Source organism: Mobula birostris, chromosome 2, assembly GCF_030028105.1.
Source record: "Mobula birostris isolate sMobBir1 chromosome 2, sMobBir1.hap1, whole genome shotgun sequence".
Classification (NCBI taxonomy): domain Eukaryota; kingdom Metazoa; phylum Chordata; class Chondrichthyes; order Myliobatiformes; family Myliobatidae; genus Mobula; species Mobula birostris.
Window position 1 is genome coordinate 22,977,461 of NC_092371.1, and position 17,771 is coordinate 22,995,231.

The 17,771-nt window shown below is 43.4% G+C and overlaps 1 protein-coding gene across 7 annotated transcripts in view; it reads right to left on the minus strand.

Annotated features, from left to right (window-relative positions):
* Positions 1-17,771, minus strand: part of LOC140185146 (cas scaffolding protein family member 4-like) — a 120,505-nt gene that overhangs the window by 43,232 nt on the left and 59,502 nt on the right. The window contains exon 1 of one of the 7 annotated variants that reach the window (XM_072238561.1): positions 11,978-12,019. The exons of the other annotated variants lie outside the window; for them this stretch is intronic. The gene's annotated coding sequence lies outside the window, so the exon portion shown is untranslated. Of the gene's footprint in view, positions 1-11,977; positions 12,020-17,771 lie in introns of those variants that run through there. 7 annotated transcript variants of the gene reach the window in all.

The following is a 17,771-nucleotide window of genomic DNA, read 5'->3' on the forward strand; positions in this document are numbered from 1 at the left end:
CTGTTTTTACCACATACAAACTTGTTGGTTATTGGTTGCTGGTTGGTTGGCCTTTGGCTTGTTGGTTGTTTTCACTGTTACAGATGTCATTCCCACAGGAGTTATTATTTCTCCAGTATAATCTCTTAGTTGGATATCTCCAGGCTTCAGTTCAATATCTTTGAAATGCTGTTCAAACCCATATTGTGTAATGACTGAGACAGCTGAACTAGTGTCCAATTCTATTTTAACTAATTTGCAGTTCACTTCTGGCGTAAGCCATACTGCTTGTCTATTGTTAATTTTCACACTGTAAATCTCAAGGCTACACAGTCCTGTATCACTCTCATCATTTTCAGATTTTCATCAACAGCACGCAGATTAGTACTCTCTTTGAAACTGCAACTTGATCTTTTTTACCTTTTACTCCTCTCACCCTTAAACCTGCATTTGTTTGGTATATGTGAGCCTCTGCCACAACAGTACACAATTTGTTCAGTCAGACTGGTTTCTGTTTAGACCTTGCAATTTTGCACAACCTCACTTTTATTCCTGACTGCAACTCAATCTGCGGTTTCCACTGATACAGCAATTTTAACTGCTCTTTTAAAGGTACTGTAAATTGTGCTTCAGGTAGTAGCTATTTTTGAATGCTTTCTATTTTGATTCCACAAACTAAATGATCTCTTAGTTTATCATTAAGCCGTTACTGAACTGACAATGCTCAGACAATCTCTTCAATTCAGGCACATACACTGAATTGGATTCCTCTTCCTTTGATTTTGCTTATGAAACCTAAAGAGCTCTGCATTCACAGTGGCTTCAGTTCTAAATGTTCCCGCATCACTTTCACAATACCAGCAAAGCTCACTTCGGATGGTTTGGTTGGAAGACCAGAATCTGTGCAGATTAGTAATAACATATCCACCTCACTGACGATCAATACTGGCACACCTCAAGGAAGTGCGCTTAGCCCACTGCTCTTCTCCCTCTATACTCATGACTGTATGGCTAGGTATAGCTCAAATGCCATCTATAACCTTGCTGATGATACAACCATTGTTAACAGAATCTCAGATGGATGTACTGGAGTGAGATACAAGGGGTGATTGATATGTTCGTGGCCTAAGGTAGAAGGAGTCAATTTTAGAAAACCTAGCACATTTATTTTTCAACATAGTCCCATCCTACATTTACACACTCAGTCCAACAGTCGTGGAGCATACGGATCTCTTCTTTGTAGAAGTCGACGTCTTGGACCTCCAGAAATGGTTGACAGTAGGGGTGATTGATAAGTTTGTGGCCTAAGGCAGAACGAGATGAGTTATACAGTTCTCGTTACATGCACGTGCAGTTCAACTCGTTGAGTAATTATGCAGAAAGTTTCAAGTTAATAACTCAACTCCATCTACCTTAGGCCATGCGTCATGTACCCAATTTATCATTGTGTGTGGAAGCTGCCTCTGAAGTGCCACTAAAATTTCTTGCCCCCTCTGTTTTATAGCCTCGGCCTTGTTTTTAGTAACCCCTCCCTGGGAAAAAAGACTATGTGCCTCCACCCTGTCTATGCCTCTCAGAATCTTATATACTTCTATCAGGTTCACCCCTTAAAATCCTGTGTTCCAGAGAATAAAAACCTAGCTTGTGCATCCTGTCCTTGGAATGAACTGACAGAAATAGAGATGGAGACTGCCGCATTAGCAATTTACAGAAGCCATCCACGTAAGTGCGTAGCTAGGAGAGGCTTCGTGTCTTTGAGTCACACTAAACTAGCTCACTGAGCAACAGAGTTGGCAAGGATGAGTTAGGCCAAAAGGTCTGCTTCCATAATAAATGACTCTAACATTCAGTGTCATCTCACACCATTTATAGACAAGCATATGAATCAAGCCACTAAGTCTGTTCACATGCCTATTTCACTGTAAACTCATCTCTACCTTCTCATCTACCCACAGTATCCTTTCAATCACCCCCGCCCCCACACCTGCCTCTGACATAAACATTGAAATATTTCACTTCTGCCATCCTTTGAGGAAGAAAGTTCCATAGACTCATAGCCCTTGAAGGGGAAAAGAAGCCTCATTTCTATCGTAAATGGGAGGAGCGTTATTTCCAAACAGGAACCTAGAAGCCCTAGATTCTCCAACGAGAGGTAACACCCTCTCCACATCTGCCCCATTAAAACCCATCAAGATCTCGTATGTTTTAACAAGGGATATTGCCAGAACTGGAAGGTTAGGATAAGCTGCACTTTTTCCCCTGGATCCTAGGGGGCTGAGGAGTGGCCTTACTGCTATATGTTAAATCATCAGGGACATGGATGAAGTGAATGGTCACAGGGTTTTTTACCACAGTAGGGGAATCTAAAACGAGAGGGCATAGGTTTATATTGAGAGGGCAAAGATTTAAAAGGGACTTAGGAGGCAACTTCTTTGGCCAGAGGGTGGTAAATGCATGGAACGTGGGGCCAGAGGAAGCGGTTGAAGTGGGCACTATTACTATAGTTAAAAAGACAATTGGACAGGTACATGGATAGGAAAGGTTTAGAGGATATGGACAAAATACAGGCAATGGAAGAAGCTCAGGTGGGAAACTGGTCCACCTTGACAAGTTAATCCAAAGGATCTGTTTCTGTGTTGTATAACCCTAAGACTTCCTCTCAGTTTTCTAAACTCCAGTTTATACAACTTTAGCCTTACGATCTTTCTTCAAACAACAATTTGCCATTAATCTAGTAAACCTTCTCTGAACTGTTTCCAATGATGCTATCTCTTATCATTTATATTTTACCTTTTGCTTTCCCTTCCAAAATGAACAATTGTAAACTTTCCCACATTATATATTGCTTGCCCGAGTTTAATGTAATATCCTCACCTAATCTAATATATCCCTTCATACCCTATTATGCCCTCTGCACACTTTAGTATAATCTCTGACCTCTAAAGACTAGAGTTCCAGAGACCAAAGAGTTCACAGCACTGAAGATGTGTTTCCAGTGTGGTCTTACAAACCCCTGCCAGGACAAGTTGCCAGGAGACTATCAGTGTTGTTCAGGGTTTAACGTCTACATCTTCAAATATGTTTTACCTCAGACGGCATTTAGAAAGTTGCACAAATCCCGTCCAATAATCTCGCCTGATCAGATGCTGTGACGAAGGCTATTGCAAGAGAAACTTTATGGTATAGAGGTTCATTTACTGTACTGGCAAAGATTGAAAACTAGCTGACTCTCATGAAACACAAAGTTGGTGTTGGTGGCTCTTTCTCTGGTTGTAATGAACGGTGTCCCACAGGGAATCGGTGGTAGGATCTGAATTTCTTATAATTTAGATAAAGGCACCAGCGAATCTGTCCAAAGTTATCTCATTAGAATCAACTCCGGTTAAACAGTGAAATGTAAGAGTTCATATTCCCTGCATTGTCCTTATCTTTCGTTGACAATTCACCTCATAAAGAACCCCAGAATCCTCCACCGCCACTGGGAGAATTAGCTCACTCAATTGTATCTGCTCCGTGTAGCAACAATTAATCCTGTACCTTCCCCAATTTCAGTCCATGCAGAGCTTGCAACGTCATCTGTTTTAATAAATTTCATGCATTTCTAATTTACTCAGCTTAGGAGTCAGAACACATCTGCAATAAATAAACAAATTCCTTCTAAAAGAGAGGGGGTCGGTCTTTGGAGGGGGAAGTCATCAGTGGTGGTAGTTTTCCGTATGGTTCTTTGTTGAAATGTGATTTCCTTGTGCGTGGTGCCATATTTAAACATAAAACAAGAGAAGGAAGTGCCCTTTGGCCTGAGCTGAAGTGAGTCTTCCACATTTATATCGGAGGTAAAGATCAAACCTTCACCATCCCCTACTTTTTGAACTAATCAAGTAATTCCCCACTTCAAATGATTATGAGGATGCCTGGGACCTTCATAGTCATAGTCATACTTTATTGATCCCAGGGAAATTGGTTTTCGCTACAGTTGCACCATAAGTAATTAAATAGTAATAAAACCATAAATAATTAAATAGTAATATGTAAATTGTGCCAGGAAATAAGTCCAGGACCAGCCTATTGGCTCAGGGTGTCTGACTCTACAAGGGAGGAGTTGTAAAGTTTGATGGCCACAGGCAGGAATGACTTCCTATGACGCTCTATGTTGCATCTCAGTGGAATGAGTCTCTGGCTAAATGTACTCCCGTGCCCAACCAGTACAATATGTAGTATTCACTCCACGAATTACTGGGATTGCCTGTAACTACACTTAGTCGCTGTGATATCTGTCTGCGGACAAAAGTACCGTTTGCGCAGTCGCACACATTTCTGATGTGAGCTGCAGTGATCACTCTGCCGGCAGAAGACAAGGATCAAGTATCTTTTTGCTCAACTCCAAGCTGACACTGGATCAACGTAAATTAGGGATCTAATCCTGGTCTCTGCTTCCATTTAAAACCTTGCTTTACTTTGAGGCAGCTACTTCCAGTCCCACTCTCTTCCCGGACAATGAATGCTAAACACCCAGAGAATTAAATAATTAGGGTTGGCATTCTTGCTCCCAGCCTTGTCTCTACAACCTTACTCTTTAACACATCTCAATGCCTGCACAACATTCCCCTGCCCCAGTCTCCTAGAGCCTACACTAATCCTTGACCTGTGGACAAAACCCTACTTTCTTGCTGTCTTCCAAGCACCTTGCACTGAGTGCCACATCACAGACTTCCAATGTCCCCTCAGAGCCCACAATCCAACCTGACCACCAGCTTGGATACTGGAGGACTGACCCATGGAAGCTATTTTCACCAACATTATAATGAGGTCAAAAATCCAAGACCCCAATTGAGAATAATAAATTAGATTATAAGAACACTCAGTCCTCTTTCATCGTCATTTAGAAATGCATACATGCATTAAGAAATGACACAATGTTCCTCCAGAGTGATATCACAGAAAATGGGACAAACCAAAGACCAACACTGACAGAACCACATAATTATAGCATATAGTTACAGCAGTGCAAAGAAATACCATAATTTGATAAAGAACAGACCATGGGCATGGTTAAAAAAAAGTCTGAAGTCCCGATCGACTCCCAAGTCCCCGATAGCAGGCGGCAAAAGGGAGAAGCTCCCTGCCATAAAACTCCAAGACAACTGCCGATGCCTTGGAAGCAACCGACCACAGCCAACACCGAGTCCGTCCATCCGAAAACTTTGAGCCTCCGACCAGCCCCTCCGATACAGCCTCCCGAGTGCCATCCTCTGCCGAGCACCTCCGACCTAGCCCCAGCCGCCGAAACAAGCAAACCCAAGGATTCGGGGCCTTCTGCTCCAGAGATTCCGGTTACCACACAGTAGCAGCGGCAGCGAAGCGGGCATTTCAGAAGTTTCTCCAGATGTTCCTCCGTACTCTCACATCTGTCTCCATCAAATCAGAACTGTGCACGGTCCCCTACTTGACAGATTACAGATATCATTCACCGGAGTGGCCGCCACACGCTGCGTCGCGCTGCCATTTTCTCCTCCTCCAACCTTCCGTTAATTGGTTATATTAGCAACAGTTAATTCTAGTGGAACAGTTTTGGACAGATTCATCAATGTCATCACACAGTATAGCTCAGAAGCAAACCCTTTGGCCCATCTATTCCATGCTGGGAGCAAGAATACCAACCCTACCATTCTGCCTAGTCCTATCAACCTGTACCTGGGCCAAAGCCCTCAATACGCCTCCCATCCATGCACTTATCCAAACTTCTCTTACACGTTGAAATCGGACCCGTATCCAGCACTTCTGCCGGCAACTCATTCCACACTCTCACCAAACTCTGTGTGAAGAATTCCCCCATGTGAGTGAAGAAGTGTCTTCATCTGGTGAGGAAGGTGAATGAAAAACTTCTGAATTTCCAACCCTTGAACATTAATTGGTCTTGTTGCACAGACAGCTGAAACAAATTGCCCATTCTATACCATTGTCAGTTATTTTGAAAAAAGATCTCTTGTACTTATGGAGGTATTAGTGATAACTATAGCTGAGCTATAAGCCCTGCAACCACTTTTATACTTAATACATTAGTTAATTTAGGCAGCTTGAGTCTTCCTGCAGCAGTAATCCAGAAGATGATCCCCTCCACTTGACATTTTTAGAAGAATGCATGGGGATCTCATTGAAACCTACCGAATGTTGAAAGGACTAGATAGTGTGCATGTGGAGAGGATGTTTCCTATGGTGGGGGTATCCAGAACCGGGGGCACAGCCTCAAAATTGAACAGAGGTAAGGAGGAACTTTTTTTAACCGGAGAGTAGTAAACCTGTGGAATGCTCTGCCACAGACTGCGGTGAAGGCCAAATCCATGTGTATATTTAAGGCGGAAGTTGATCACTTCCTGATCAGTTAGGGCGAAGCAGACTTGATGGGCTGAATGGCCAAATTCTGCTCTTATGTCTTATGGTCTTATCTATTGGTGTGGCGCCTATCTTACCCTCATGCTCCATATATTTAGGAGTATGTTTCTGTAATGAGAACAAAGCAATATAGTGTTCGTAAAAGCATCCTTTAAGATTCAAGTCCATGGTATAGGCTGCAACAAATCCAAATCCTCCAGATCCTCATGAAATTATTCATGTTGACGAAGAAGCACGACAGTTGTCAGGATGGTGAGGTTACTCATCAGCTTTAGTTGACTATACATCACCGAGGCTAGCATATACCTAGATATTCAGCAATACGTGATGCAAATCATTTACAGCGCATGCCATTGTCAACGTGGGATGTAAAAACACACTTTAAAGTGAAGGCACGAGAGAAGGCAGATGTTGCAATGTGGAGCAGAAGAAAATCAAACTGTTGGAGGAATGCAGAGGGTCAAGTAGCACATCTGGAGGGTTGACATTTCAGGTTGAGACCCAGCATCAGGTCCTGAAATATCAACAATCTTGCTGCCTCTACAGATAGAAACATAGAAACATAGAAAATAGGTGCAGGAGTAGGCCATTCGGCCCTTCGAGCCTGCACCACCATTCAGTACGATCATGGCTGATCATCCAACTCAGAACCCTATACCTGCCTTCTCTCCATACCCCCTGATCCCTTTAGCCACAAGGGCCTTATCTAACTCCCCTGCTGGACCTGCTAGGTTCCTCCAGCAGTTAATAAGTTACAGTAGCGTAATGTTTAGTGCACTCGCTTTGTAGGTCCAGTAATCACCGATTGGGGTTCGATCCCCGTTACTGTCTGTAAGGAGTTTGTACGTTATCCCTGTGAAAGCATGGGTGCTCCAGACTCCTCCCACATGTCAAAGACATACGTTTAGTGTTAGGGTTAGTGAGTTGTGGGTATGCTATGTTGGCACTGCAAACACGGCAACACTTGCTGTCTGCCCTAGACGGTGTTGTCCCGGCACAATCTTCAGACAGTGTTGGTCGTTGACACAGTACGACACATTTCGCTGTATAGTCTGATGTTTTGATGTGATGTGATGAATAATGCTAATCTTTAAAGTGTTGCAGTCTAAAACAATCTAATCTGCAAAAGTGACGTTGTTTCTTAGCAATAGAAATGCACCAATGTGCTCCCAGCCATCAGAGGGGATGCAGCAACATTTTCACCAGTGTGATGCTGGAAGGACAGCAGAGGATAACTGGTCTGTGCCCCAACTTTCCTAAGTGTACTAACATGAGAGATGATCTCAGTGAAATATACAAAATATTTACTGGACTTGTCAGGGTCACTGCAGAGATAATGTTACCCCTATCTGGATTGTCTATAATTAGGAGCATACAGGAGACTACAGGTGCTGGAATCTGGAACCATGAACAAAGTGCAAGAAGAACTCAGCGAGTCAGGCAGCATCTGTGGAGCGAAGCAGGGGCGTATCTACAGAAAATAGTGCCTATGGCAAGCACTGAAATTGCGCCCCTGTCCAAACACCTGACACCCATCTTTTAGATAACTTTACCATAATATCAGCTCAAAAATACAAGTCAAGCTCGTTAATCTTTTAATTAACAAATTAATGGCACTACATGAAAATTATAATTGCACCTTCCTGGCTTTCACTGATGCAAATTGGTCTATGATGTGATCAAAGTCAGTTTTTTCAGTTTCTTCTCTTTCTACACTCAGCAGAGCAAGATCACAGAGTCTGCCTTGACCCATGGAGGCTCTCAAATACGAAAGTATTAGTTTTAACTTGCTGAATGATCTCTCACAGCTGGCGATGGAAACTGCGATGGTTAGCATTATCTGAATAGCAATGCGAAGATTGGGGAAGATACTGTCATCTCCATACTGAACAATAAATTCAAGAAACTCTTCAGGTCTTGATATTTTCATGTTGACCCGCCTTGATAGCAACATTTTGCAATCCAAAATTTCTTCATATAGCTGCTGTCCATCAACATCAGAGCTGTACAATTCGCCCAAATTTTCGCACTTCTTCTTTAGGTCGTTACTGTCGGCGCCGTAACACAGTCTCTCGACATCGAGAAGGATCCCAAACTTGGTGTCAGTGTCGTGCAAACGAGCGAACCTTTCGTCCATTTCTCTGTGAAGACAGTTGAGTGTTCCCTTCATGACTCTTTCCGTTTCCTCCTTAGCTGTTAACTCAGCGTCTCTCGAGTTCTCATCAGCCATTCGTTTTTCTCGTCTCTGACATCCTTCAACTTCAGTGTTCCATTCTTGACAGAGACTGACTCCTTTGAGAGACTCACTGACCAACACTTCTCTTTCATCATAAGAATGATCTTGGTGGGCTTTCATATCCAGGGCAGCATCGTGGAAGTTCATGCTAGGATCCTGCAGCCTCTTTTGAATACAGTCAATGTAAATGAGTACTTTGTTCCAAAATCCTAGCAAAATCAGAAAATCATAACTCAACATGCGGTTGTACAGCTGCCTTACGTCACTTTTTGTTTCACTGTTCTCGTTTTCATTGTCTATCATGTCCTGGAGAACTTGAAGTATCTCCTCAAGGTACTTGTTGACAGGCTTCACTGCTTTTGTCCTTGCACTCCACCTGGTTTCGGACTCCGACTTAACAACCACAGGCACGGCGTTTTTGAGTTTTTCCCAGCGCTGTGTTGAACGAGAGAAAAACACGTAGAGAGCTTCGATGGGTCCAAAAAACGTGACCGTCATTGTATCCTGCTTGGCTGCATGTACACCCACCAAGTTGAGTGAGTGATTGTCGCAATTTACAAACACTGCCAAGTTGTTCTTCTCACTTATTCTTTGATGAACACCACTTCTGTGTCCAGCCATCCCAGCAGCGTTGTCATAGCACTGTGACCGACAATCTTGCAGCTCCATTTCGTCCTTCTCTAGCTGTTACAAGATGTCTTCAAACAAGCTCTCAGCATCCTTCTGGCATATCTGGATAAAACCAAGGAAGGACTCTCCAACACGGACTGTTTTCCTCTCAAAATCAACTTCCACATACCTCACTACTTCTGATACCTGCTCACGGTGTGCCTGATCAGGAGTCCAGTCAAACATGAGACCATAGTACTTGGCTTTATGAATGCTTCTCAGTAAATACTGGCGAACAGTGGATGCCATCATGTGGATGAATTCATTTTGGACACCTGATGAAAGATAAGACGTGGATCCAGGATGACTTTCCAAATGAGTGAGGTGTTGTTTTATGACAGGGTCAAAGATGGCCAGTAGTTTCAGTAAAACAAGGAAATTTCACACATTGGAGTCATCGTCTAGCTGAAGTGACCTCTCTGTGTACTCGCAAAGCCAGGTTCTGAGTCGCAAGGAATTTTATGCAGTGAAGGATTCTCATCAAGATAACACACCACTTCTGCTTTTCCTTCTCAATCTGTAACTGAAATACCGTGTCAATAACTCCTCTGTTTCCAGCTAAGTTTCTTTCCATTTCTTTCCACTGTGTGAGGCATTCCTGATGATTCTTGGCATTTTCATGAACACTGATCCTTTCAGGTGCTTTCCACTGGTTGAATCCACTTTCCTGCTCCAATGAGAATTGATGGTCTGACCGGGAATAGAGAAGACAACAGATACAAAATGCAGACTTTTTAGACGGGGAATAGACCAGCCATGAGCGAGTCACTTCCTCACCACAACCATTTCCCAATTTCCTCTTGAACCAAGTTTTGTTCATTGAGCGGTTATTTGTTGGTAGGAAAGGTCCCTCACTGTTCTGGAAATACTTCGAACCCAGCTTTATTATTTCTGTTCTCAACGCGTCAGGCAGAATTGCTTTTCCAGTATCCTTGTCGAACTTCAGAAGTCCGATGTCATGCTGTTCAATCACTTCTGGTATGACAGTTCAAGGCTCTTTGACACCATCCAGTTCACTAGGTTCAGTGTCGTCAGGTTCAATCTCGTCAATAAACTCAACATCACCACCACCACCATCGTCTTCCCCTCCTGTCATGTCCACGTTCTCTGAGGCAGCCTCACTCTTAATCTCAGCATACTCGGATTTATCTGACTTGACTTCCTCCTCAGCTTGCGATGCATTTGTCCTTGATCCACCTTCGGATTCTAACAAACTTGTAGCAGGTGCAGGCGACTCCATGGAACGTATCGAACTACTTGTTCTGGGCTTTTCAAAGAAGGGCATGAAGAACTTGCTCGAAGTCTTGGCTTCCTTCGCCTCCAACTTCCGTCTCTTCCGTCCTTCAGCTCCGCTTTCCTCCTTCTTCGTGAAGAAACGTTTCATCCTCTTCTTACACAATGCTCTGAAATAAGGCCATCCTAGTGCTTTTCACCCATGATAATCAAAGACAGATCATACATCTGAAGAAAATTCTTTTTTCACTATCCGAGGATGGCTTGTCTGACTTTAATAGAAACTGCCCATTGGTGCCCAGGGCACGTGCCATACTTGCCATACCCTAGATATGCCACTGGAGGGAAGTAGACAGTTGGCATTTCAGATTGAGACCCTTCAACTCAAAATAAGGGGTTGGAAGAAACAAGAAGAATTTTCTTCAGTTAGAGGTAGTGAATCTTTGAAATTTTCTACTCTAGTGGGCCCTGGAGGTTCACTTGCTGAGACTATTCAAGGCAGGGAGCAATAGCCTTTTAGATATTAGGGGAATCAAGGATGAGGCTTTAGAGCAGGAAAGTGATTGAGAGGTAGAAGATCAGTTCCATAAAGAGAGCAAGACAATGCCAGAGTCAACAAAAGCCTGTTTTTAAGAAGAATCTGATTGAATGGTGGAGTAAAAGTGGGGGAAAATGGTCCAGTCCTGCTTTGATTTCTTAAGTTCTCGGGTCCTCTACTTCACCACTGAAAGGAATAGCAAGGTTAATGAGGTTTTTGAATGTGTTCACCTTTGGAACCGGGAGTCTGAGTTAACCTTACAAACATAAGATGCCACCACTCGCCTGGAGCTCCTCCTAAACTTGAAGGTATCCCAGCGTTAAACTTAGCCCAGCTGATCACTTCCCTAAGCAGTTAAAGCAGGTTGAGAGGCCAAAATGCAATTGTCAGGTTGTACTGACCACATCAATGCTTCCTCACCACCTCAGAAACTCAGCCAAGCCCTTTTTTTTTAAAGAGGCATCCGTTAGTCTCATGAGACCACGGACTTGCGCCTTGGAAGCTTTCCAGGGCGCAGGCCTGGGCAAGGTTGTATGGAAGACCAGCAGTTGCCCATGCTGCAAGTCTCCCCTCTCCACGCCACCGATGTCGTCGAAGGGAAGGGCATTAGGACCCATACAGCTTGGCACCAGTGTCGTCTCAGAGCAATGTGTGGTTAAGTGCCTTGTTCAAGGACATACACGTTGCCTCAGCCAAGGCTCGAATTAACGACCTTCAAATCACTAGACGAACACCTTAACCACTTGGCCACGTGCCAACACCCTAGCCCTAATGGCATTGGAAAAACTCAGCTGGGATCAGGTAGAATGAGAACACTGCAACAAACAATCTTCATCTTCACTCATCGCCTAAGCACACTGGCTCTCGTTAGATGTCACCTTGGAGGTTCAGGGAAATTCTCTAGTTATCCAACAAAAATCAAAAATACATACCACTTTTTTAAAGTTATGACTCAGTTGTAACGTTTCCACTGAGTTATTTTATCTAAGAACTTCACTCTTCATTTTTAGCAACAAATGAAAGACTTTACATAGCCAGTTATTTGACTGTGCACTCTGAAATTTAGAGAAATGAGAGGTTATCTTAATGAAACAAGATTATAAAAGGGTTTGGAAGGTTTAATGCTGTAGAGGTGTTTCTGCTCGTGGGGGATTGAGGAGTATGAGATGTTGTTTCAGAATAAAAAGTTTACACAAAACTGGGATTGAATTCCTTTTCTCAAAGGGTTGTGGATCTGTAAAGATTTCTGCTCCAAAGAACTGTGGATATTAAGTAAACCTCAAGCTGGGACTGATAGATATTTCTGATTTCTAGGGCAATTCTAGAGTGTGGCAATTTTGTCCTCGTAGAGTATCCTTGTGTCTTTTCCCCAAACATTTACTGCTGAAAGGATTAACCATGAACATCAAAGTTGCTGGTGAACGCAGCAGGCCAGGCAGCATCTCTAGGAAGAGGTACAGTCGACGTTTCAGGCCGAGACCCTTCGTCAGGACTCACAGGGTCCTGATGAAGGGTCTCAGCCTGAAACGTCGATGGTACCTCTTCCTAGAGATGCTGCCTGGCCTGCTGCGTTCACCAGCAATTCTGATGTGTGTTGCTTGAATTTCCAGCATCTGCAGAATTCCTCTTGTTTGCGGATTAACCATGAAGCTCAGTTTCAGAGTCAACTGTTCTCAGTAGACTGAAGCATGTGTGTGTCACTCAATATTCTCACTGGGCAATGAAAAATGGACAAGAATATCCCACAGCTGTAATCAAATAACCACAGATTTCCTATATTCAGCTTGCATGTTTGAAACTCAGCTAACTGTGGCAGTCCATTGTATTGGTGTTAATGAACGCTTTAGGCTCAGTGGCTGCCCATCTTATCGTACAAACCTACTGGATCAGCTAAAGCTAGGGGGCAATAGTGGCCTCTCACATCAACCCTTTGGTCTCACTGGCCTCAGAATACAGTATAAGCACCCAGGGTTGCCAATAACAGCAATAATTTCTCTGTAAACATGCTACAGACTATTTCAATGCTTTTTGAACAACAGTTATGATATGTTAGGATGCGTTGACACTTCACAGGAGCATTTCCAGAGATCTGTTACATTAACACTGTGCTGTAATGTTCTATGTTCTATGCTCTATGTTCTAGATGTTAACACAGATAACTAAACACTTAGTTAAAGTTAAAGTCCTGACGAAGGGTCTTGGCCTGAAACGTCGACTGTACCTCTTCCTATAGATGCTGCCTGGCCTGCTGCGTTCACCAGAAACTTTTATGTGTGTTACTTAGTTAAAGTGGTAGGTTTTGAAGTGCTCCTTACAGGAAGAGAGAGGAATTCAGAGAGGAATTGTTATAAATTAGGTGTCTGAAAAAATAGTTCCAAAATTAACAGCCAGGTTCGGGAACAAAAACATCTCTACAACTGGAGGACCAGAGACTCCTCGGTGGGTGTAGGACCACAGTACGTTGTAGAGATAGGACCAGGACCATCTAGAAATGTGAATGCAAGACTGAAAATTTTATCCTTTGTCAATAAGACATTGGGAAGACAGGCAGAATACTTCGACCTCTCCCTCCATTCACCAACATTCATACTTCAACTCCAATTAAGTATCTTTGCCCCATGTCCCTCAATAAACTCATCTAAAAATAAACTGCCAGTTTTAAGTCTAAGAAATTTCACTTGATCACTAGATTTTCACAAAAAGAACTGCCTCCTCATTGCCTTTTCAATTGGCCGAATTTTAATTGTAAGATTGTGCCCTCTTTCTCTTGATCTCATTGCTGATAACCTGTTCTTAGCTGTGTTCTGTCAGAAGAATGTGAAGGATTCAAACAGGACATGGATGAAGTTTACTAGATTAATTCCAGAGGTTAGAAGCTTTAGTTGCTTTCGATAGACTGGGGTTGTTCTGCTGGGAACACAGGAGATAGTGAGGAAATCGGACAGAACTACTTAAAATCATAAAGATGAAAGAGAGATTAGAGAGGGAGAAACTATTGCCCTTGGTGGAGGAGCCCAGAACCAGAGGGCATAAATGAAGGTGATGGAAAAAGAAATGAAAAGTGAAATGTGGAAAACAATCTTATGTAGTGATTGACTGGCGACCAGGGACATTAGGGGAGTAACATTCAAAGGTAAGCTGGATAAATATCTGAAACAAAAGGACTTGCAGGGCAGGAGAATGCAACAAGATGGACTGTGCTCACATTAAGTGGTGTAGACTCAATGGGCCAAATGACCTCTATCCTTGCTGTAACCTTTCTGTGTAACATATTGATGCAACTATAAAGAAGACAAGACAGCCGCTATATTTCATTAGGAGTTTGAGGACATTGGTTTGTCAACTAAAATGCTCAAACTTCTAAAAACTATACTGTGGAGAGCATTCTGACTGGCTGCATCACTGTCTGGTATGGGGGCGGGGGTCTATTGTACAAGATCGAAGTAAGTTGCAGAAATTTATAGAATTAGTCAGCTCTATCATGGGCACAAGTCTCCGTAGTATCCAAGACATCTTCAAGGAGCAGTGCCTTAGGAAGGCAGCGTCCATCATTAAGGATCCCCACCACTCAGGACATGCCCGTTTCTCATTGTTACTATCAGATAGGAAGTACAGAAGCCTGAAGGGACACACTCAGCGATTCAGGAACAACTTCTTCCCCTCTGCCATCCGATTTCTAAATGGACATTGAAACCATGAACACTACCTCACTACTTTTTTACTTCTGTTATTTTGCTCTACCTATTTTAATTTAACTATTTAATAGACATAACTTTTCTTAATGCAACTGATTTCTACCTATATTTATTTATCATGCATTTCATTGTATTGCTGCCATACAGTTAACAAATTTCAAGACATATGGCGGTGATATTAAATCTGATTCCGATTCTGGTTCTGCATATTCTCAAAGGATTCCCTTCAACATCTGAAACACTTTAAGTCGAGCTGCTGGAGCTGTTTATTTCCTGCAGTGCAAGTTCCAATCATTTGGCCATAAGGCTTGACACTGCCAATAGCTTTTGCCCTATATATTTATGCATTATATGTTTATTTATTGTAACTTAGATACTAAACCTTTTATGTCTTGCACTGTACTGCAGCCACAGCACAAAAAATTTCTCAATGTGTGTCAGTGATAAAAATCCTGATTCTGTGAACTAAGTTTGATCTCACCCTCGGATGTGGTCTGCATGGAGTTTGCATGTTCCCTCTATGACCACGCAGATTTCCCCCAGATGCCCCAGGTTCCTCACGCGTCCCAAAATCATGCTGTTAGGTTCATCAATTACTGTAAACTGCCCCTTGTTTAGCTTGGAGTTAGGAGATTCGGGGGGTAGCTGATGGGTATATGAGTCAATAAGCTACAGGGACATAAGTGAGGGAATCGGACTGCTCTAATAGCCAGCATAGATAAACTGGGCCAAATGGCCTCCAACGGCATGAGAAAATATGGCATAGTCTTGCTTCGCAAACACAAGGAGATCTGCAGATGCTGGAATTTCAAGCAACACACATAAAAGTTGATGGTGAATGCAGCAGGCCAGGCAGCATCTCTAGGAAGAGGTACAGTCGACGTTTCAGGCCGAGGCCCTTCATCAGGACTAACTGAAAGAAGAGCTAGTAAGAGATTTGAAAGTGGGAGGGAGAGGGGGAGATCCAAAATGATAGGAGAAGACAGGAGGGGGAGGGATGGAGCCAAGAGCTGGACAGTTGATTGGCAAAAGGGATATGAGAGGATCATGGGACAGGAGGCCTAGGGAGAAAGAAACGGGGGAGGGGGAAGCCTAGAGGATGGGCAATAACGGATGGGTTATGAGGGGGAGGTGGGGCATTAACGGAAGTTCGAGAAGTGAATGTTCATGCCATCAGGTTGGAGGCTACCCAGATGGAATACGAGGTGTTGTTCCTCCAACCTGAGTGTGGCTTCATCTTGACAGTAGAGGAGGCCGTGGATAGACATATCAGAATGGGAATGAGACGTGGAATTAAAATGTGTGGCCACTGGGAGATCCTGCTTTCTCTGGCAGACAGAGCGTAGGTGTTCAGTGAAACGGTCTCCCAGTCTGCATCAGGTCTCGCCAGTGTATAGAAGGCCGCATCGGATGCACCGGACACAGTATATCACCCCAACCGACCCCCTTTCTTTCTCCCTAGGCCTCCTGTCCCATGATCCTTTCATACCCCTTTTGCCAATCAACTGTCCAGCTCTTGGCTCCATCCTTCCCCCTCCTGTCTTCTCCTATCATTTTGGATCTCCCCCTCCCCCTCCCACTTTCAAATCTCTTACTAGCTCTTCTTTCAGTTAGTCCTGACGAAGGGTCTTGGCCCAAAACGTCGACTGTACCTCTTCCTGTAGATGCTGCCTGGCCTGCTGCGTTCACCAGCAACTTTTATGTGTGTTGCATAGCCTTGCTTGTCCAGTCTTGCAAAAAGCAGCATGTAACGTTTGAATAATAATGCATGGTATATTGAAACATCTTGTGGTCAGGGAGTCATATGTGAGAATGTAACTCATATTACAGGGCATGACAAAAAACGATAGGACACCATGTATTTTATCGGACTTTGTTACAGTAAATACATCTCATTTAAGAATATCATAGTGCAGGGTACAGTATTTCAGAGTCTTATAATGTAAAAAAGATAATAAAAATATTCTGCATAGCCTGACAGGAAAAGTATGTTATAGAAAATATCTGACAGTCCATGACACAGCATTTTGGAAAATGTTAAAATGCAGGATATGCCTTATCAAAGTATATTGGGTTTAGTTACATTGCTGCTCTTTAATGCTACAATGTTGAAAATATTTGCACTATGAACTATAAATTGGGAAGACAGATTTTAATTATCATACTGACACACAGGCTTTGCCCACCAGTGCCACGAGTATGTGAAGTATTCGCCCCATAATCAAACATTTGCTGTCTAACAACAGCTGACCTGAAGGTTATAAAAAGTAAGCAGAGTGCCAGCCAGCTGATGTATACAGTCCGAGGAACTGGGGAGTCCGTGTCACATACAGCTTGGGCACCCACAAGCCTGTGTGACAACTGGTGCCTTCTTGCTGCTCCAGTCGCCCCTCTTTGCCCAGGGAACACCAGCTGGGACTGACAGGCAGCACGGCTCTGAACGCACGGCCACTCTGTCTATTTTTACACCACTTCACATTATCATTTTTATGTTAGAAAGAGAAGGCTGCTTTCGATCTGGAAGCAGCTGCCTTCGTTTCCCTCCTCGTGTCCTGCAAATGGCAGAGCGGTGCACTAGGCTGTTCCTTCAAAGTATGGGGGTAACGTAAACAAGTGGCTCTTTGCACCAAATTTCTTTTCATTTAGATCACCCAAGTGAACAACTGAAGCACTGGATGTGATTCAGCTGCGGAAGGGAGTACAGTCTTGTCCAATTTTCCCTTTAACTACAGTCGACAGGGAAATATACTGCAAGGGAGTCACTGCGCAATGATCACCAGCCGTACTGATGCTGCACAGAAAACATTCTGCCTGGTTGCACAACAGGTTGCTATGGTAACTGGTCTGCATGTGACTACAGGAAACTGCGGAGAATTGTGGGCACAACGCAGCACATTACCTTGCCCTCAACAAGGGGCCAAGGAGCAGAGATTTGAAATTGCGGAATGAAGGTCTGTGGGAGTATAGTGTTTGGGTGATAAGAGCAAAGGGGTTGGCCTTGTTCTGGGGTTCACAGCCTATGAACTTGGTG